Here is a 21,861-nt window from a genome sequence, read left to right as displayed (position 1 = left end):
CCACTATTGAGAAACTTAAGCCTCAATCCAGTAAGTCCTTCTACATAGAATGGTTCACAGTGTTATGAAACACTTGTCTGTGTTTAGAGCTACTCTTCTTGTTTCTCTGTCTTGATTACTGTCTGGTTCAGTTAATTAGTGTTAATAAGTCTTTTCCCAAAATGACTTTTAAAATGATTTTTAAAATCCGTTAATTTGCTTCCATTTCTGGATTATGCTTTAGTCAGTTTGAGAATTCAATCTGAGCATATTTTTCCGTAAAATTAAGTGGTAACACTGAATTTGTATCAGGGAGCTAGTCAAATCTTCTAAAGTAAATACAGTATATTTTGGTCTTATAGCACAATCTCTCAAATTAAGCTCTAAAAAAATCCCAAACTCAGAGTTCCCTTCAGGCTATCTGTGGTACCATTACTCCACATGATTAGAAATCCCCATCCATTCTTTAACCTGACAGCAAAATATTTAACCTATCCTTTACCCTCCACACATTTATAATTTGTCCCAGCAGTTTTTCCATTTTCCATGCTAATGGAGGGGGGAGCTGATAACCCAAACTATTATTGGCAAGGTATTTTTAGGATTTGTTTATAATGTTGGAATGTATATCAGATACATGATATCGAGAGTTATAGTCTGGTTGAGTGAAAATTTGATTTGTGGAAATTTTAAGAAGAAACAGGGCCGTGAGCAGAGGTGGGAATAAGCCATCTCTGGCTATTCCTGCCAACTGTGAAAACCCCAAGATTGCCATGGTTGTGTAGCTAAAAATCATGTTTTCATAAATAAGAATGATCTGTAGTTAATTTTAAGATCCACAAGGCTGTTGGGGTCCCTGCTTGTGTACAGTTCTTTAACAGGCATTGTCTTAGGCTGGTGTTTGAGATTTGTTCATCGAAACTACTTAAAAAGGTTGGTGTGTTCTGTTGAGTATATGTGCCATTCTGATCGATCTTCCTACTCCCCAATAAAAACTCCTTATTGGCCAAGGTTTTCTCATAGGCTTTATTACAAATGTGTTGGAACTAGAGAAGTCTGATCGCAATCAAACTGCGTACGTTACTACAAATTGCCTTCACAACTAAACATTGTTTAGGCAAGCACAATAATTTGCTTTAATCTAGACTCACTGTTCTGAGTTCTAATTATCGTTGCACACACACACACACCCACAACTGGGTTCTTTTTAAAACGAGCTTTATTGATGGAGTTCCCGTCGTGGCGCAGTGGTTAACGAATCCCACTAGGAACCATGAGGTTGCGGGTTTGGTCCCTGCCCTTGCTCAGTGGGTTAACGATCCGGCGTTGCCGTGAGCTGTGGTATAGGTTGCAGATGCGGCGCGGATCCCGCATTGCTGTGGCTCTGGCGTAGGCCGGTGGCTACAGCTCCAATTCGACCCCAGCCTGGGAACCTCCATATGCCGCGGGAGCGGCCCAAGAAATAGCTAAAAAGACAAAAAAAAAAAAAAAAAAAAAAACTAGCTTTATTGAGATATAACTCCCATACTATACAATTCACTCATTTAAGGTATACAATTCAATAGTTTTTGCTATGTTACATTATTTTGTAAACTTCTGGAAAAAATATATATAACAATTTGACATTTCAATGATTTTTGTTAAGTGTGCACTTAAGTTGCATTTGTACATTCACCATGTTGTACAACCATCCCTCTTACCTATTATCTGTTTATATTTTTTCGTCATTACAGACAAAAACTTTGTTAACTATTAAGCAAACCTCCCTATTTCTCCTTTCCTCTAGCCCTGGTAAAGTCTAATTTGCCTGTTTTAGATAGTGAAATAATTTGTCCTTTTGTGTCTGGCTTCTTTCACTTAGCATAAAATTTTTATGATTTATCCTTATTGTAGCAGAACATCATTCCTTTGTAGGGCTGATTAACTTTCCATGGTATAGATATACCACCTTTTGTTCTTCTCTTCACCTGTTGATAGACACCAGGGTTGTTTCCACATTTTGGCCGTTGAGGATACTGCTTCAGTGAACACTGGTGCGCAAATATGATCGAGTCCCTGTTTTTCAATTTTCTGTTTTTCATATATCTGCGGGTGGTGTTTATATTTTTAACTTTCTGAGGAATATCCAACCTTTTCCATATTGGCATTACCATTTTACATTGCCACCAGCAATGTATGGGGGTTCCAGTTTTTCTTGTTCTCCCTAATAATTGTTATTTTCTGTTTTGTTTTGTTTTTTAATTATAGCCTTCCTACTGAGTGTGAAGTGGTAATTGGTTCCTTGATAAATACTTTTTGACAAATTTCTGTTATTTATTTATTTATTTTTAGGGCTGCGCCTGTGGCATATGGAAGTTTCTAGCCTACACCACAGCTCACAGCAACACCTGAACCTTAACCCACTGAGAAAAGCCAGGGATCGAACCTGCATCCTCAGGGATACTAATTGGGTTTGTTAACTGCTGAGCCACTGATGGGAACTCCTTTGACTAATTTCAATAGTAAATTTGGTTTCTTTTTGTATCCCACATGATATAAAATAGTGTTTCTTTTAATGAATATAAGTAACATTTCTGTGATGGCAGCTCTAAGTAAATGGAACTGTTACCCTTAGTTTACCTATTAATAAAAGAAGGAGAGGGAGAGAGTTCCCATTGTGGCTCAGTGGTTCACGAATCCAACTAGGAACCATGAGGTTGTGGGTTCGATCCCTGGCCTTCCTCAGTGGGTTAAGGATCCAGTGTTGCCGTGAGCTGTGGTGTAGGTCGAAGACTCAGCTCGGATCCTGAGTTGCTGTGGCTCTGGCGTAGGCTGGCGGCTACAGCTCCGATTAGACCCCTAGCCTGGGAACCTCCATATGCCAAGGGAGCAGCCCTAAAAAGCAAAATAAAAAAAGAAAGAAAGAAAGAAAATGAAAAGGAATTGAGGATATATAGTATAAAGTTATTTCTTAGGTATTGAAGAAACTTACTCAACAAAGGTTTGTGGTGAAAAGAATTTTTAGAAAAATCTTTGGAGTTCCCGTCGTGGCGCAGTGGTTAACGAATCCGACTAGGAACCAGGAGGTTGCGGGTTCGGTCCCTTCCCTTGCTCAGTGGGTTAACGATCCGGTGTTGCCATGAACTGTGGTGTAGGTTGCAGACTCGGCTTGGATCCCGCGTTGCTGTGGCTCTGGCGTAGGCTGGCGGCTACAGCTCCGATTTGACCCCTAGCCTGGGAACCTCCACATGCCGCGGGAGCGGCCCAAAGAAATAGCAAAAAATATATAAATAAATAAATAAATTTAAAAAAAAAGAAAGAAAAATCTTTAATTTGTAAGAAAGCATGTTGAAAAGGTATTGATAGTGTCACATGTTGGAAAAAAAAAAAAGCACTCCAGAAAAATTTTACTTTCTCCAGCTCCATAAATTCCCAGCATTGAAAATAAACACTTTATATCACAATGATTCTTGCACATAATTTCTGTTTTGTTGAATAGCTTAAGCTCTCCAACCACAGTTTTTAAACACTTGTATCTAATTCATTATTCCTATACCAGGTTTCTCACCTGTGAAATCAGGATATTTTTCGTTTCCAAAAGTGTTAAAGGGAAATTAAGCAAAAACAGTTGCAACTGTTCTAAACGTGAAGCTATGCCGTGAACATACTTTCTCTGTCAAAAGTTGTAGCCATAAAGTGCTGCTACAAACTCTTGAGGCCAGAGGGATTCCAGGGCTCTTGAGGCAGGTACTGGCCACACAGATGCAGAACTCTGGACAATGGTCTCTGTTTCGTGTATCACAGGTTTTCCTGACAGTTTGGTGCAAGTTAGGACTTTTGATCTTAATATTTGTGCAGCTTGTGAGTTCGGTGAATTATTTCCACTAAACAAAGCTTTTCACATACACAGGGCTCCAGATGGCCTGTCTCAGCCCCTTGCTCACCAGGCACCATGTCAATATGTTTCTTATCAGTTTTGAATTTTTCTCCCTACATTTCTTTAGCCTATTGCTCAAAGTAGTAGAAGAGGCCCAATTAGCATGATCCCAGCTGGGACTTTTGGATGGGAAATATGCACGCCTGCCAGATGAGATCATGAGGCTGATCTAGTGTTTATCTGTTAAATCTGTTTATAACTGCTTACTCTTGACTTGCTATTCCAAAGCAGCCATTTGACGTCACTGGGTTGGGGAGTATGCCTGTGCCAGTCTAGAGCCGCCATAACGCAGGGTTCTTGGACTCTTTTTTCAACAGTTGGGTGCATTTTGAGGCTTGACACACAGCTTAATCCTACTCCCCTCTCCCCATGACACCCCTGGCAAAGGAAATAGACCCTTTGGGTTGGGGGAGGGGCGGCTGTGCTCCTCTCTGTGTTATAATTTGGGATTGTTCTAAAACCTCCCTAGGATGGTGCAGCACATAAAAGTTGTTCTGGGGTGTTCCTTTCGTGGCTCAGTGGAAACGAATGTTCCTAGTATCCATGAGGACCCAGGTTCAATCCCTGGCCTCGCAGTGGGTTAAGGATCCTGTGTTGCTGTGGCTGTGGTGTAGGCCAGCGGCTACAGCTCTGATTCGACCCCTAGCCTGGGAACCTCCATGTGCCATGAGTGCAGCCCTAAAGAGACCAAAAAAAAAAAGGGGGGGGATTGTTCTGAAAGAACAAATGAAGATGAATGTGAGGAATTTGCTAAGTTCACAATCAGAGTCTTTGCCAGAAGGAAAGTAGGTTATTTAAATCTATGAAGCATTCACAGAGGAAAATAGGAGACAAAATGCCAGCAAAAGAAATCCTAAGGAAGTTTGAAGAAGGAAAAGTAGCTGGGAATGTTATTCGCATCATCCTTTCCCAAGGAAATAGGCGAGAAGAACTACAGGTTCTCGCCCAGAAACTTACGTGTATTCCAGTGACAAGTAAGTGTGGAAATCTTGAGTTTGCCCAGCTTTTCCCCAGGTAAAACAGTTCACCACATACTACATGGCTGTGTGAAACCGCCCTCAGACTTTGCTTTGTGGCCTTTTCTGAGGATCTGCTTGTTTAAACTTATCTCGACCCTCTTTTAAAAACGCTATCTTATATTGACCTTGCCCTTTCTCCAGGGCTCTTCAGGTATTTCAGAAATGCCAGGAATCTGTTGGCCCCTATTGTAAATGAAAGTAGAAAATATAGTTAGTGTTCATGGAGCCTGTAGTGCAAGGAATGAGTTATTTGGTCCGAAACCAAGGTAGTTTTAGAACCAAGTATCTGATGCCTAACTCACTGTCTTTGTTGTAAAAGCACTCCTCGACTTTCTAATGAATGATCAAATACGTCGTAATGACGAGGGACTTTAGATCTCCCTTCCATGTTGGCTTAATGTTTCTGATTATCTATTCAGATAGGAACTTTGGTCCTCAGAGCTGAAGCCCTTTGTCTTCCTCTGTAAGTAGAATACATTAGAACATTTTGAGTTCCCGGTTGAGTTCCATTTTGAGTTGGCTCAAGTGGGTTAAGAACCTGTTGCTGTCTCTGAGGATGCAGGTTTGACCCTGGCCTCCCTCAGAGGGTTAATGATCTGGCATTGCTGTGAGCTGCACTGTAGGTTGAAGATGCAGCTCAGATCTAGCATTCCTGTGGCTGTGGCATTAGGCTGGCAGCTGCAGCTACATTTTGACCTGTAGCCGGAGAACTTCCATACGCCGCAGGTACGGCCATGAAAAGAACAAAAAATTAAAGAAAAATGCACTAGAGCATTTTAAAGACTTAAGGAGTAGGGTAGGACTAAACACCCTTAACGTGGAGTAAGGTATTCTGATGGGTTATTCTACTCTTATTTCCTTGTACTTAAATACAATATGTCTTTATTTATAATTAAGTGGAAAGTTTTCTTGATGTTTCATTAGACTTTAATAATTATTACGTGGAAATGTTAAAAAGAGAATTACAGAGTCAAGGGTTTTTTGTACATAATAAGGAGAGGAAATAAATACTTGCAGAATATGAAAAATACATCTAATGTATTATAAATATGGGAATAGGAGGAATAGAAATAACACAATTCATCTAGAATCTTAAAAATAATATGTCTAAAAAGGCTAATTTTGATAGAAAACCCCTAAAGTAATTTTTAAGACTAGAATTTCTCCTCTAAAAATGTAATGAGACGTTTCAATACAAAACAATTTGAAGTTCCTGTGTGGCACAGTGGGTTAAGGATATGGCGTTGCTGCAGCTGTAGCGCAGGCCACACTGCAGTGCAGGTTCAGTTTCTGGCTCAGGAACTTCCATGTACTGTGGGTGTGGCAAAAAAAAAAAAAATTTGAAAAATTAAATGGTACCCAGAGTAACATTGACATTACCTAAAAGAATGTAAATTTGGAGCTCCCTTCGTGGCGCAGTGGTTAACGAACTTGACTAGGATCCATGAGGACATGTGTTCAAGCCTTGGCCTCACTCAGTGGGTTAAGGATCTGCATTGCTATGAGCTATGGTGTAGGTTGCAGATGCAGCTTGGATCTGGTGTTGCTGTGGCTGTGGTGTAGGCCAGCAGTTGTAACTCTGATTCGAGCCCTAGCCTGGGAAATTCCATATGTTGTGGGTGCGGGCCTAAAATAGCATAAACAAATAAAACAGACCGATTAAGAGGTAATATATTTGTATGCCAAAAAAATTAATTTAAGAAAAAATGTAAATTTTTTTTTCTAGCCATTGTGGCAAGTTAGTTTTAAAGATTAAGGTTTAAAAATTTTTAAATCCAAATTACTCCATAAAATTCAGTTGGGTAGAAAATTCTTACCGTTAACTGGTAACCAATGGTTCTCTCATATTTTGAATTATTTAAATCTGTCTTGTTCTTTATTTGCCTGTCACAAGATATCACTCAAAACTGAGTGGATGAGTAAACACACAGAACTTTAAGTTGGAAATGTATTATGGAAAGTGAAAATAAGCTTAGGTGGAAAGGAATTCACATCATATGCCTAGATCAAAGGCGCACAAAGCAGCCAAGATATAAAAGTGTTGTTTCAGAGTTCCCGTCATGGCTCAGTAGAAACGAATCTGACTGGTATCCATGAGGATGCAGGTTCGATCCCTGGCCTCACTCAGTGGGTTAAGGATCCAGCATGGCCATGAGCTGTGGTGTAGGTTGAAGACGAAGCTCAGATCCCGAGTTTCTGTGGTTGTGTTGTAGGCTGGCAGCTACAGCTCTGATTGGACCCCTAGCCTGGGAACCTCCATATGCTGCAGGTGCGGCCCTAGGGAAAAAAAAAAAGACAGAATAAGTAAATAAAAGTGTTATTTCTACACTTTGAAAAAAAGGAATACAAATTAGAATTCACATTATTACAATATAATTTTTCATAGAAGTTTGGCGTTCATTTAGAAGGCCAATATAATGTGCAAATAAAGGAAAATTTAATAGAGGCCAGCAAAAGACACTTCGAGGTTATAGGCCATAGGTAAACCTTAGTGAAAAAAGCAAACAACCATGTTATGAAAGGGCTCTGGCTATCTTATACATCTTAGAATACTAAATAAATGATTGACAAAACAAAGGGAGGAAAGTCTTTTGGGCTTAAAAAAGTCTGTGGTAAGAATTTTGACTTTTACCAACACTTCAGTGTATCTTTTTGGTTTATCTGAGGTGGGGGTGTTCACCAAATTCTAAAAATGTACTTAACACACATCCTAAAAATAAATTTTAATTTACTGATATCAAAAATATACTGTGCATTTGATTTATGAGGGTGGTTTTTTTGGTATTTGTGCATAATATTAAATGTGTACCCATGAAAAGGTCCTAAAGCTCTAAACGGTGGCTGAGAAGGGAGCAAGTTTTGCGTGGTAACCACTTACCGTGTCTGGGCAGGGGCTTTCTGGTCAAAAGCAGTGTCGTAATTAGGCTGACCTGGCTCACGTCCAGGTTCTGCCACTTAATTCAAGATTGTTCTCAGAGCCTAACTTCTCCTTTTATTAATACTCTTATAGTAACTATCACAAAAGTAAAGAGCATCAAATTAAATGAGAGATTTTTTTTTATAGCCACTAGCACTCAATAAATGGTAAAAATGCCCATAATTGATGGTGATGGTTTTCACAAAGAATTGGTTTTAATTTCTTAACTCCCCTTTTCTACAGTGATTTAGAAATACTTTCGGTGGAGTCCCAAATTCTGCTGGGTTCAGAATACTTCTGAACATTGATTTGTATTCCAGTATGACTACTGGTAAATTGCTTCATCAGTCCTTCCTTAGAGCTTTTCCGGGAAACAAAGCAACGGTGTTGTCCTTAATATTCTCCAGTCTTCAAAATACTGTGAGCCCAGTAGGCACACCCCTCTCCCTTTTATTCCCTTAGGCTAACCATGTACATGTCTTTCTCCATTTCAGATTCCAGTTGAATCTGTTTAAAACCTAAGACCCCCACATCAATTCCGTAAAAATTAATTTCTTTAATAGCTAGTGAGATTCTTGAGACGTTTGTTTTTTGTTTCGTTTTTTGTTTTTTGAGGGGTCTAGACAATCCTTTTAAAGAATGAGAAATTCAGCCTCTGCCTCATCAGATCACCAGTAAGTGGTCTTGGTGATGCATTAGAGTGGAGGAAGAGCACTGATTAAAGTTGCTCAGAGGTGAGATCCATTTGAACTCGCTTTATTTTGGCTCCCTGTGCAGCACAGGAAGTACTTTGCAGTGAACTTCCGAAGTTTGGACTTCACTGTTTACATTCTTTGCAACTAACTCTTGCCTAAGCCCCAAATTCTTGGTTGCAAAGCCCTTGCGAGTCATTTGATGATCTGTGCTAGGTTTTTTTTTTTTTTTTTTTAAACAAATTTAAGGAGCAAATGCTACTTTCCTTTTCAAACTTCTAAGTTTTTGCTGCATTCAGTAGAACAGATTTCCCACCCATGGATTGATTGATCTAGCCATGATTTATCTAGTTTGTCAGTGACTGTGAGGAGCAAATAACTTATTGGTGAAGATGCATTTACGTTATTATCCTTTGTAAATTCAAGAATATAGCATCACTGACTTTTTAAAAGACTTTAAATTTTTAAATGTAACACAGCCTGTCTAAAGACTATTATCCTGATGTATAGCTTAAAAATCAATAACTAGGATGTACATCATCTTGGTATTTAACTTTGTTAGTATTACCCTAAAATTGGTTATCCAATTTGGGAGAGACCCCTGGATCCCACTGGGCTGAGGGATGTTCTTTGCTGATTAACTGAAAAGCAGAACAGGGCTATAAAACTATACTGGGAAGCCTGTTGTGGGCTGTGTCTGATCTTTCAATGGAAGGCTTTTCAAAATGGTTTTCGGAAGTTTAGGCTGCTGTCTTTTTTCAGTGGTGGAATTTGTTTATATCAACACCGTGCTCCCCTCATCACTCCTTTTCCCTTCTATGCCAGCCACTAATCAAGACTCAGAGTAAGGCAGAGCCTCCTTGCATCTCTCACAAGTGTCCTATCTTAATAAATCTATTTCTTGCCTTTAAAAAAAAAAACAAAAACAAAAACTCAAAGTAACCTTAGCAGAAGGATCTTCACAGCATATCCAGAAAGTAACGATGGTTGCTCAAATAACCTCACAAGCATGTTAGGTGATCCTTTTTAAAAGGAGAGTGTGTTCTCCTTGCCTCCCACTTCACAGGTAGGATTTATTCTTCATGTGCTTTTCTCCATGAACACAGAAGTAGTTGGTCCTTATAATTTTGAGACTCTTAATAGTGCAGTATTGATCATTCAACGTATCTCAGAGTTCAGAAAGTACTTAAATACGTACAAACACACATGTCCACTGTTTTATTCTTCCTGTTAGGTGCAAAAGCAGGTCAGGTTCCTTCTTTTCAATAATTAGAAAACTAGTGCATCATTACTATGATTCTTTTCCTTGAAGAGTTAACACCATCCTTGAAACTCTAGTCTCAACTCCAGTAAACTCTTTAAAAAAAGACCAAGTTGTCTATTATTGATACATTTAGAAACTCACCCCTTCCCAGTTTAATTCTGGGTTTTTGTGTTTTGCATAAGCTGTATGAGCTCATCTGGCCTTAATGAAAGTGATGCCTTCAATTTGCCATCACTAGGAAAAGAAATTTAAGCTATCTTTTTAGTTGTAATTAATTAGAATTTGATCATAAACACCTTTGCTTTTTCATCAGATATACTACTTGACCAACAGTGTATATTTTCTAGACTGACTGGTTTAATAATCTAGACTATGGCAAGGAATGGTGTTGTAATTTCCTTTGTTTTCTTTTTTTCTTCAGTGCCAGACTAGCTGATTTATGTGGCTCAGAGATGAACCACATAACCTAGAAATCACTCATATTGACACAGCTTAGTGTATCCCTTAAACCGTGACTCCCTCTTTATTTTTTGCTGTCTCTTTATTCCCTGCCATTTTTGTTGTAACAGGTTGTGGAGAAGTATGGGGGGAGGTACTTGGTTGAGGCAGAACGCCTTTGTTGATTTCTCAAACAAGTTAACCCTCAAAATTCTGAGGTTTTCTGGTGTCCAGGGAGGGAACAGACGTCAGACTAGATGTCACAGATCAGCATTAGGAAGATATGGGCCATCAAAAGTTTGTAGGTTCAGGGACCTGTGGTGGCTCAGCGGATTAAGAACCCAGGGTCGTGTTGGTGAGGATGCAGGTTCAATCTCTGGCCTTGCTCAGTGGATTAAGGATCCGGTGTTGCCACAAGTTGTGATGTGGGTTGCAGATTCGGCTCGGGTCTGGTGTTGCTCAGGTCAGCTGCAGCTCCAATTTGACCCCTAGCTTTCCGGTGTGTCTGTAAGAAGGAAAAAAGTTTGTAGGTTTGGGAGTTCCCACTGTGGTGCCGCAAATTAAGGATCCAACATTGTCTCTGCTGCTGCTTGGATCACTGAAGGTTTGATCCCCATCGCAGCAGGTTAAGGATCCGGTGTTGCCACATCCTTGGCACAGGCTGCAGTTGTGTTTCATATTCAGTCCCTGGCCTAGGAACTTCCATATGCCGTGGGTGCAGCCATTTAAAAAAAAAAAAGTTTGTGGGTTTGACCCATAGCACCTTAAAATCTTCTGAGAGATGGAGTTCCCGTCGTGGCTCAGTGGTTAAGGAATCCGACTAGGGACCATGAGGTTGCAGGTTTGGTCCTTGCCCTTGCTCAGTGGGTTAAGGATCCGGCGTTGCCGTGAGCTGTGGTGTAGTTTGCAGATGCAGCTTGGATCCCGCGTTGCTGTGGCTCTGGCGTAGGCCGGTGGCTCCAGCTCCAATTCGACCCCTAGCCTGGGAACCTCCATGTCCCGCAGGATCGGCCCAAGAAATAGCTAAAAAGAGAAAAAAAAAAATCTTCTGAGAGTCAAAAACATAAATAAAAGAAAGAAAAAGAAAGGAGTTCCTGTCGTGGCACAGCAGAAATGAATCTGACTAGGAACCATGAGGTTGTGGGTTCCATCCCTAGCCTTACTCAGTGGGTTAAAGATCCAGCATTTCTGTGAGCTGTGGTGTAGGTCACGGGTGCGGCTCGGATCTGGTGTTGCTGTGGTGTAGGGCGCCAGCTGTAGTTCCAATTTGACCTCTAGCCTGGGAACCTCCACATGCCGCAGGTTCAGCCCTAAAAAGAAAAAAGAAAAAAAAAAAAAACCAATAAATGAAAACCCTTGCCTCCTGATCTGCTTTCTTTTAAGCTTTCCCTGTGAGTGCCGTTCGCATGCCTTCATTCAGCAGCTAGCAGGAGTAAAAGGCTGTCATTCTGCCATTACCTTTCCCCAGGGGACGGAGGGGATGCTTATGGTTATAGTCACTGTCCCTGCAAGGAGAGAGGAGAGGGGGAGGCGGAGGACTGTAGAATAAAAGGGGCAGCTGGCAGCAGAAGCCACGCTTGGCATTTGTGTGTTAAGGATTCCGAGAGATGCCTTTGTTCAGCCAGAGCCCTTGACCTCCCTGTTTTCCTTCAGAGTAAAAATGTTAACGTCGGGATTCCTGGATGAAAGAATGCCGTCTGCACTTTGGCCTATGTTTCTTTCCGTGTTCATATTATCTGTTTCGACGTGTCACTCTAAAATATTGCTCTAACGGGTCACTGACTGCGCTTGAAGTGGAGACGTCCCCTCCCTGACGTTGTCGGGGTCTGGGTCTCTCAATCATCCTTTTCAAGATAGTTGGAGAACCTAGTGGCAGAAGTTCAAACAATCATGCCCTCTCAACCTTGTGGAAAATAAACTCTGTTGGACTCTGATTCTGTTGACATGTTAAAGATGGAGTTTATAGCTTCTTCAAAGGCCCTGCCATGACTTTATAGTCGTCCTATACAAAACAGATTCTCCTAGGCATGGTTGTGTACACAGGGGGTGGCCGCCTAACAAAAAGCCTGCTTTAGCGGACAAGAAATGAACTGCGGGGGTGGCTGGTCAAGTCAAATGGAGACCTAGATAATCTCCAGAGTACTTTTACCCAGGTCTCCTCCGTAGTGGGTCCAGTCTCGGGGGTTACCAGCCAGTCTCCCGAGAGCTACTCAGACTGTAAGAAGTGAAAGGAATGGTCAAGAAAAGCCGGACACCCTTCCATTCCCTGTGGGGGAAGTGAAACCAGGCAGAATAAAAGAATTCTGTAAACCTGCACAGCTCCTCAAGTGGCAGCTCCGGTATCCTGCTGCTGGTGGGGGTTGGGGAGGGGAATCCCAGAGTCAAGTGTGCCATCTCATCCTTCTCTATTACAAGTGGTAGAAGCACCCTTCCAGAAAGGCGTTTCTTTTCCTTTGGAACACCAGTCCGCAGTAGAAGGAACAGCTCTTCAGCTGGGCCCCAGGAGTATCTCATAGGCCGGACGTTAATCTAGACATTGACAAGAACTCATTTTTTTTCCTACAATCTACCCCAGGAGGTATGGACTGTTATTATTCCCAGTTCCTAGATAAGGAAACTGAGGCACAGAAAAAGGTTAAACAACACACCTAAGATCAGTAGTGGAGGTAGATATGAACACATGTGGCCAGATGTCCAAGCCCACACAATTGCCACATTTTAAGCCTTTCTTTGGTTGTGACTTTCGAGTAAGCATCTCCTTTGTAATTGTCACTGTAACTGATGGTGCTTCTGGAGAACCTTTCTTGCTTTACCAGTGGGTGGCCTAGGAGCCACCAAGATTATCTTCTATTTGTTTTTCTAGCCTTTCTGGATTGGGCGGGGGAGTGGAGTGGAAATGAAGTTTTCTTTTTTTTTTTTTTTTTTTTTTTTTCAGTTTTTCTAAACTGTATTCTTTTTTTTTTTTTTTTTTTTAATTTTCCCACTGTACAGCAAAGGGGGTCAGGTTATCCTTACATGTATACATTACAATTACAGTTTTTCCCCCACCCTTTCTTCTGTTGCAACATGAGTATCTAGACATAGTTCTCAATGCTATTCAGCAGGATCTCCTTGTAAATCTATTCTAAGTTGTGTCAGACACAACTTAGGAAATGAAGTTTTCATTTTGTTGTTGGGATAGATCTGTTGTGTCACTGAGAGAGTCTGGCCTAGTTGAGAGGGTTTGAATTTGAGTTCTACAGTTTTTGCACATGAATCAAAATGAAGCCAAAGAGAAACTGTATTTTGCAAAGTGGCCTCGTCGCTAGGAAATGTAAAAAGTCTTTTATTCCAGGCCCAGGTTCACTAGTGGCTCAGCTGATTCTATTACAACACTCACAGACCTGAGCTTGTTCTAAAATATTATCAGAGGAGGAATTATATCGGCTTGAAATCGAGGATAAGCCTCTGGAGACATTTGAGGCTAGATGTGGGTATATATGCTTTTCTATCACTGAAATTTTCAAAGCAAGAGAAAGGTACATTGTGTTCTATGGAAATCTGGTTTAGAAACAAAAATTCTCCAAATTTTTTTTCCCCTTCATTTTTGGCCACCCGAGGAATTTGGAATTCCCAGGCCAGGGATCAGATCCGAGCCGCAGTTGCGACCTAAGTCACAGGAGCAGCAATACCAGATCCCTAACCCAATGTGCTGGGCCAGGGGTCAAACCTGCGTACAGCGCATCACTCCCAAGATGCTGCCGATCTGGTTATGCCACAGGAACTCCTCTCCAGATTTTTTTAATTCAAGGGATTAAAAACAAGGAGGGACTAGAAGACATCTACAAACCTAATGTTTATTGGAAGACTGTTAGGGAAGCAGGAATTGTTCAGACACGCAAAGCCCACATAGTTGTGTAAACCTGAGAGCCCTTTGGAAAAGGGTCTTTTTAAGTATGTAGACTTCCAGTGGAGAGGGACACATTCTTTCCAAATGACTCTACTTAGGCAAAGAGGACAATGAGTAGTAAATCAGATGCTTCTAAGGTAAATCCAGGGCAAGCATTGTGAGGTCGTTGGATTAAGGAAAAGGAACAAAGTGTAATTGGTCCGATAGTTTCTCAGTGGGCAGTGACCCAGCAGCACAAACTGTTGTATTAACAGTCCTGCTGTTTCTACGAGCAATGCCCTTATTTAGGAAAAGTATGAAATATGGTTTACATCTGATGGAGTCTTCTCCTCACTTAACCCATTCTCTGTTGGAACTCCTGTCTATGTAAATGTTGGCACAGCAGAAACCTTATAGCAACCTCCACTCTTATGTGAAAATAGCATAGGCTTTGTCATATAAGGAACTCGACAGAACTGTTTTGTGTACACTGCAGGCAGTCGGTGGGAATCAAAGTTGAATTCTGATCTGAATTCTACCAGTAGTGAACTGGGGAGTTCCCACTGTGGTTCACTGGGTTAAGAATCCCACTAGTATCCAGGAGGAGGTGGCTTCCATCCCTGGTCTTGCTCAGTGAGTTAAAGATCTGACATTGCCCTAAGCTGCAGCAAAGGTTGCAGATGCAGGCTTGAATCCCGAGTTGCTGTGGCATAAGTAGGCTGGCAGCTGCCACTCTGATTCGACCCCTAGCCCAGGAACTTCCACATGAGGCCTTAAAAAGGAAAAAGAAAAACAGTGAGCTGGAAATTTAGGCAGATAACTTGACTTTTCTTTCTTTGTTTATTTTTCTTTTTAGGGCCCCACCCTCAACATATGGAGGTACCCAGGTTAGGGGTAGAATGGGAGCTGCAGCTGCCCGCCTACACCACAGCCACAGCAATGCAGGATCTGAGCCTTATCTAAGACTTAGACTGCACTCACAGCAACGCGGGATCCTTAACCCACTGACAAGGCCAGGGATAGAACCCATATCCTCATGGATACTAGTCCAGTTCGTTACTGCTGAGCCACAACGGGAACTCCAACTTCACTTTTCTGAACCTTCATTTTTTCATTTCTGTTGGGCAGGCTCTGATGCTTTGGATGAGGCTGTCTTATGTTGTATGGCACCGTCCTGCTCCTTGTAGGAGTTTAACATCCTTATTTCCTCCTGCGCACTGACGGGCATTCAGTCACACAACAGCTTTTAAAAGCACCCTCATATATTTCCCAGTGTCCCAGGGAGTGTGCGGGATGGGAGTTAGGGACAGCTACCGTGAGGAGCACTACCCATGGTTGAAAAGTACAAGGTTAGGAGCTCCCCAGAATTTTAAATTCTGTAACCTTTATGCTTTATGTACTCACTACTTAGCACCAGAGAACTTAACCCAGTTCTCTGCCTGTTTCCCACTTCTGTGATCTTTAATCATAGATAGTTGGTTTTTTTGTTTGTTTGTTTGTTTGTTTAAGGGCCATATCCACTGCATATGGAGGTTCCCAGGCTAGGGGTCAAATCAGAGCAACAGCTTCCGGCCTACACCATAGCAAGTCAGGATCTGAGCTGCATCTGCAACCTACACCACAGCTCACGGCAATGCCAGATCCTTAATCCACTGAGCAAGGCCAGGGATCTAACCCGCAACCTCATGGTTCCTAGTCGGATTCATTTCCGCTGCGCCACAATGGGCACTCCTGTTTTCTTTTTTCTTCAGTGCCAGACTAGCTGATTTAAGCTCGGAGATGAACCTAGAAATCACTCATATTGACACAGCTTGGTTTATCCCTTAAACCATGGCTCCCTCTTTATTTTTTGCTGTCTCTTTATTCCCTGCCATTTTTGTTGTAACAGATAAAAGGTTGTGGAGAAGTATGGGGGGAGGTACTTGGTTGAGGCAGAACGCCTTTGTTGATTTCTCAAACAAGTTAACCCTCAAAATTCTGAGGTTTTCTGGTGTCCAGGGAGGGAACAGACGTCAGACTAGATGTCACAGATCAGCATTAGGAAGATATGGGCCATCAAAAGTTTGTAGGTTCAGGGACCTGTGGTGGCTCAGCGGATTAAGAACCCAGGGTCGTGTTGGTGAGGATGCAGGTTCAATCTCTGGCCTTGCTCAGTGGATTAAGGATCCAGTGTTGCCGCAGGTTGTGATGTGGGTTGCAGATTCGGCTCGGGTCTGGTGTTGCCATGGCTGTGGGCTGTGGTATAGGCTGGCAGCCGCAGCTCCAATTTGACCCCTAGCTTTCCAGTGTGTCTGTAAGGAAAAAAGTTTGTAGGTTTGGGAGTTCCCACTGTGGTGCCGCAAATTAAGGATCCAACATTGTCTCTGCTGCTGCTTGGATCACTGAAGGTTTGATCCCCATCGCAGCAGGTTAAGGATCCGGTGTTGCCACATCTGTGGCACAGGCTGCAGTTGTGTTTCATATTCAGTCCCTGGCCTAGAAACTTCCATATGCCGTGGGTGCAGCCATTTAAAAAAAAAAAAGTTTGTGGGTTTGACCCATATCACCTCAAAATCTTCTGAGAGTCAAAAACATAAAGAAAGAGAAGGAAAGAAAGAAGGAAGGAGTTCCCGTCGTGGCACAGCAGAAACGAGTCTGACTGAGAACCGACAGGAACTCCACAATGACATTTTATAAGTGGTAGAAGATTTCTACTCATTCGTTTTCAGAGATAGTATTGAGTTGGGAGAAATTTTTGAATTATGGTATTGGTTCTCCCTCCACCCCCCCATTTCCTTTCGTCTAATCATTTTCTCTGTATGTGTAACATGTAGCTCTTCCCCTAACTTCTCTCCACACTGTCCTGAGTGGTGTCCCCATCCACCCCGTGGTGACAGGCTACCCAGATGTGTGCTTCTGCTTGGCCTCTTGTTGAGCCATTTTAAGACTCTGACTGAATATAACAGTTGTTTTCAGAATCCTGGGGAAACTTTGCGTATATGTCGCTAGAGCCTGTTTCTAATCCAATGGAATGTTTTATGCTGCCTTTAGAAGAGAAAGTGGAATGTATTCAGAAACCTATAAATACAGTTTGGTCCCCTGAGATCTCAGAATATCTCTAAAGTATCTGTTTACCTCCTTGTTTCCGATGGGAGTAACATGTCTATCAGTAATTTTCAGAAAACAATTTTATTTCTAACTTTTCTTAAACTTTTCCAAAATAAAAGCTAATTCCTTTCACTTCATCTTCATTTATATGCAGATTTGTAGTCTCCAGGTTCTTTGCTTTTTCTTGTGGCCAAAATACTCTTTGAAAGTAGAAGGCTTTTATTTTTAACCCTCCTTACAAAATGTTTTAAAAGACAACAGCATAGAGAAATGCAAATTGGAACCACATTGAGATACCACTTCACACCTCCTAGGATGTTTTAAGACAGGCCCTAATGAGGTGAGGGTAGGAAGAAAATGGGATGCTCATACATTGGTAGGGGGATTGAAATCCTATACCTGCTTCAGAAAACAGCTTCACAGTTCTTCAGCAAAGTTCACATCATTTGTATTTGAACCAGCAGTTCTCCCCCGAGAGAACTGAAAACATATATTCATGCAAAAACTTGTACACACATGTTCATAGCAGCCAAAGTAGTGATGACTACCCAATGTCCATCCACTGATGAGAGGAAGAACAAAACATGCTATATTTCTGCAGTAGAATATTTTTCAGTGATAAACAGTGGATGCTCCTTGGAAATATTCTCATTAAAAGAAGCCAGTCATAAGAGACCACACGTTGGATGCTTCCATTTAAAAGAAATAATCCGGAAGGATTCTTCTGGTCTCAGAGCCTGAAAAATAGTTAGTGGTTGGGGGAGGGGTGTGAGTGAAGAGGAAGAGAGGGAGAAATGAGGTGACAGCTCCTGGGTACAGTTTCCTTTTGGGGTGATGAATGTGTTTTAAAGCTGCCTGGTGGGGATGGTGGCACAACTCTGTGACCATACTCAAAATCATTACATTTTATACAAAAGGGTAAATTTTATAGTATGTGCATTTTTAATAAGAGCTTTACAAAATATATAATGGCAAGAACTATTCCAGAAACTTTTAAGATGAGAACACTGAATTTAATTAAGTCAGTGTTAAATACATTTAATAGAAACTTAAGCCCTAAGTGAGAGACCTCAGTTGTTTGGTCACTAGCAAGAAAAGGCTCAAAAACATGTCTGTGGTTGAATGAAAAATCTTTTTTTCTTCTTTGTGGGGGTGTTTTTTTTTGTTTGTTTTCCTTTTTTTCTTTTTTGGCTTCCCCATGTCATTTGGAGCTCCCAGGGCAGGAATCTGATCTGAGCCACAGTTGTGACCTATGCTGCAGCTGTGGCAACACCAGATCCTTAACCTACCGTGCCAGGCCAGGAATCAAACCAGCATCCCAGTGCTGCAGAGACACTGACAATCTCTTTGTGCCACAGCAAGAACTCCTGGAAAATCTTTTGTAATGTAGCATAGTATAATTAAGCCACCTACAGCCCCTGGATCTCTTGCCTGTATCTTCCCTCACATACTGTTATGACTGGACAACTCTTGAGTACAATGTATATAAGAACAATGAGAATCACTCTCTTATTTATTAGCTTGTTCTAGTCCACTGTAGTGGAGGAAACTGGTGGTGGAGCACTAAGTTTCTTTCTTTCTTTCTTTTTTTTTTTTTTTGTCTTTTTTGCCACTTCTTGGGCCATTCCCGTCGCATATGGAGGTTCCCAGGCTAGGGGTCGAATTGGAGCTGTAGCCACCGGTCTACGCCCGAGCCACAGCAACACGGGATCCAAGCCGTATCTGCAACCTACACCATAGCTCACGGCAGTGCTGGATCCTTAACCCACTGAGCAAGGCCAGGGATCGAACCCGCAATCTCATGGTTCCTAGTCAGATTCGTTAACCACTGCGCCACAGCGGGAACTCCAGCACTAAGTTTCTTAATGAGGAAGAAGCCATCTTGGTTTCTTGGTTGCTGAGAAACTGGGTAGTTGTTGACTAAAGCTTGACCAAGTCATGATCTCAATGAATTGGAATATCAACGCTTTGCAGAACCCCCACATCATCAGTGGAGCTTGCCCTTCTCTTTAGTTACTCCCGAGAGTAGTTCTTCCTTCCCCATGGATCTGTTTTATGAACCAACTTAACAGAAATTACAAGTGTTGGTTCAGCATTTCTGTGTAATACTTGATTTCTGATAATTTAGAAGGAAATCATTTTACCATCCCAGCCCCTGATCCCACTATGCTGTCTGATTTCTTCTGCCCTGTAGAGTAATAATCACTATCTTTCAGAAGAAAGAAGAACAGTTACCATAACACAGCTCAGTAAGAAGAAAGATCAGTGGGTGCCAGGTGTACATCAGCTGCCACTTGGTGGAGCTCTGAGTGTTGGTGGTTGTGATAGAAGTTTTTGAAGCAGTTCTGGAAATTTACTGGGTCTCTGCTTGGGTAAACCTGAAGAGGCATAGCAGAACTCCAGCCCTAGAGGATCTGGGGTTTAGTACCAGAAACCAAGATAAGGAGGGTGGTGTGGAACAGGGAGACAGGAGCCCGGTACTAAGATAAGATCAGAGAGGTATTATTACTGTTTGATCTTGATTGGAGCTCCTTTCCTCAGATTCCTTATTTCCTGGGCATAAGACGGGGGTATCACTAACATCATCTGTAGGACGTTAGAAGATTCTTTAAAGGTTAGGCAAGAACTGAGCAGATTATTACAAAAGAAAAGTGGCTTTTCCTACACTGGGATTTTATTGTACAGCATATGTAGTTTCTGGTGACAGATTATTCTCATTCTGATTAGAAAGTCCGAATGAATTGGCAAAATCCTATAACCTAACCAAGGAACATTATTTCTCTCCTTCAGCACGGACACCTGGTTGGGCAGGGTTTCTAGATGCACCACATTCCTTACAGCAGCACTGGGTTTTTGTTTGGAGTTGGCTATGGAGAAAAGGGCAGTAAGATATGCTCATTAGAATCAATCAGGAAACACAATAAGTACATTCAGTTGAGTCCTATGAGGAGTTCCCTGGTGGATCAGTGGGTTAATGACCTGGTGTTGTCACTATGATGGCTCATGTCACTGCTGTGCCTCGGGTTCTATCCCTGGCCCTGAAACTTCCACACACTGTGGGTGTGGCCAAAAGAAATTGAGTCTTAGAAGATTGCTGCTACTTTACTATTTTTATTCTATACACAGAAGATTCGTTTTACCTGGTTCAATATGTAGTCCTCAGATCCCCTTGATTACCGCGCCAGAGTGGAGTGTGTGTGGAACGCCACGAGATTCTGAGAGGAAACGACCTTAGCTCCAGAAGAAGGGGGTCCCGTGTGTTTGTTTCTCAGAGGGGAGCAGAGCCACTGAATGAATGGTGGGGGCAGCCTGTTACTTTGCCGCAGTTTCATACAGTTCACCCAAATGGTATAAACATATCAATTTGCCCATATTGGGACATTGTAGAGGCTTTTGGCCCACGACTCACCAGTTGAAGTCAGGCGTCAAGCACCAACCAGGTTCATTCAGGCCCTTGAACTTAACCGACACTTTATAACAGAATTTATTACAGCAGTTTGAGCTCCAGTTGACTTCATTACCCCTGTTTTTCAACATGTCAGCATATTGTGTTTAGACATCGCAAATTAACTAAAAGAATTAACTGCAGTAAATGAGGTTTTAAAACCTTAGTTATTGGTGCAATGAGATTGGTAACATCTCTGAAGCATCAGGAGACAGGTTTGATCCCCGAGTCTTGCACAGTATTTGATCCCCCAGTCTGGCATAGCATTAGTGGCATGGGCCACAACTGTGGCTTGGATCTGATCCCTGGCCTGGGAATTCCATATGCTGTGAGGCAGCCCCCCCCCCCCCCAAAAAAAACTAGTTATTTAGAATCTTTCTTTAAAAGAGTCTGTGTCTTAGGAAGTCATTGCAGGGAGGAGAGGGAGTGTTAAAATTCTGGGTCCTCAGCTTTTTAGTCAACATATAAAATTATTCAGAACTTCAGAAGTGCATAAAAAATGAGTGGGTTGATGAATCATCTTTAACTTTCCAGATGATAAAACAATTTTACTTGCCATGAATATAGGGAGTGAAAATAAAGTGGAAACAAGAATGGGGAGAGATTCGAAGCAGTACAAACAGAAACAAATTATTTCAAATGAGTAATACCACCACACTGAATTTGGGGCAGTTGGAGAACCAATGACTCAGAAAATTGTTTAAATCTTGACTCTATGCATTTAAGCTAAAAACAAGAACTCTAAATACTGAACTGTAGTTAATAGGCTTTCTTTTTATGTTGGTCTTGCTTAGCAGTTCTGAAATTTCTCAATATGCATTCCCGCATTGAGCAAGTTAGTAAACGTGTATAGTGGATAACTAGAACTAGGCTTCAGGGAAGAAGTTAGAAGTAGAGAGAGGGAAGGCAAGAATTAACCTGATGGTGTTGGATTGGATTTGGAGCTCTCAGTACTAAACTGTGTTTTTAATGTATCTAAATAGAGGTAGAGGAATAGATACAAAGGTGGAAAACATGAGTGTATGTTTATAGGAGAAATCTGGGACAGTCTGAGGACCAAAACACCTGATAGTAAGAAACTGTAAATCATAGGATAAAATAAGATATGAATCGATACTTATGTGTGAGTGAATGAATGAAAACACACATGTAAAAAGGCATAACTAATAAACAGGGCAAAGGATAAGCGTTTTCTTAGAACAGAAGGCTAATGAATACCAGAGGAATGGTGGGATT

General features: G+C 41.6%; 1 protein-coding gene and 1 long non-coding RNA gene across 16 annotated transcripts in view; one reads left to right on the top strand and one right to left on the bottom strand.

Annotated features, from left to right (window-relative positions):
* Nucleotides 1-21,861, top strand: part of RBPMS (RNA binding protein, mRNA processing factor) — a 186,947-nt gene that overhangs the window by 83,660 nt on the left and 81,426 nt on the right. The window lies entirely within an intron of this gene.
* LOC146395893 (uncharacterized) overlaps nt 1,349-21,861 on the bottom strand; it is a 56,059-nt gene continuing 35,546 nt past the window's right edge. The window contains exon 2 of the long non-coding RNA XR_014829957.1: nt 1,349-1,506. This is a non-coding gene — a long non-coding RNA (uncharacterized LOC146395893). The remainder of the gene's footprint in view (nt 1,507-21,861) is intronic.

This window comes from Sus scrofa, chromosome 15, assembly GCF_054392235.1.
Source record: "Sus scrofa isolate SSC_HxYL_T2T_F1_AM1 chromosome 15, Sscrofa_HxYL_maternal_Yorkshire_Landrace_v2.0, whole genome shotgun sequence".
In the NCBI taxonomy this organism is placed as follows: domain Eukaryota; kingdom Metazoa; phylum Chordata; class Mammalia; order Artiodactyla; family Suidae; genus Sus; species Sus scrofa.
The sequence above is the reverse complement of the archived record's forward strand: the minus strand, read 5'-3'. Positions and strand labels throughout refer to the sequence as shown.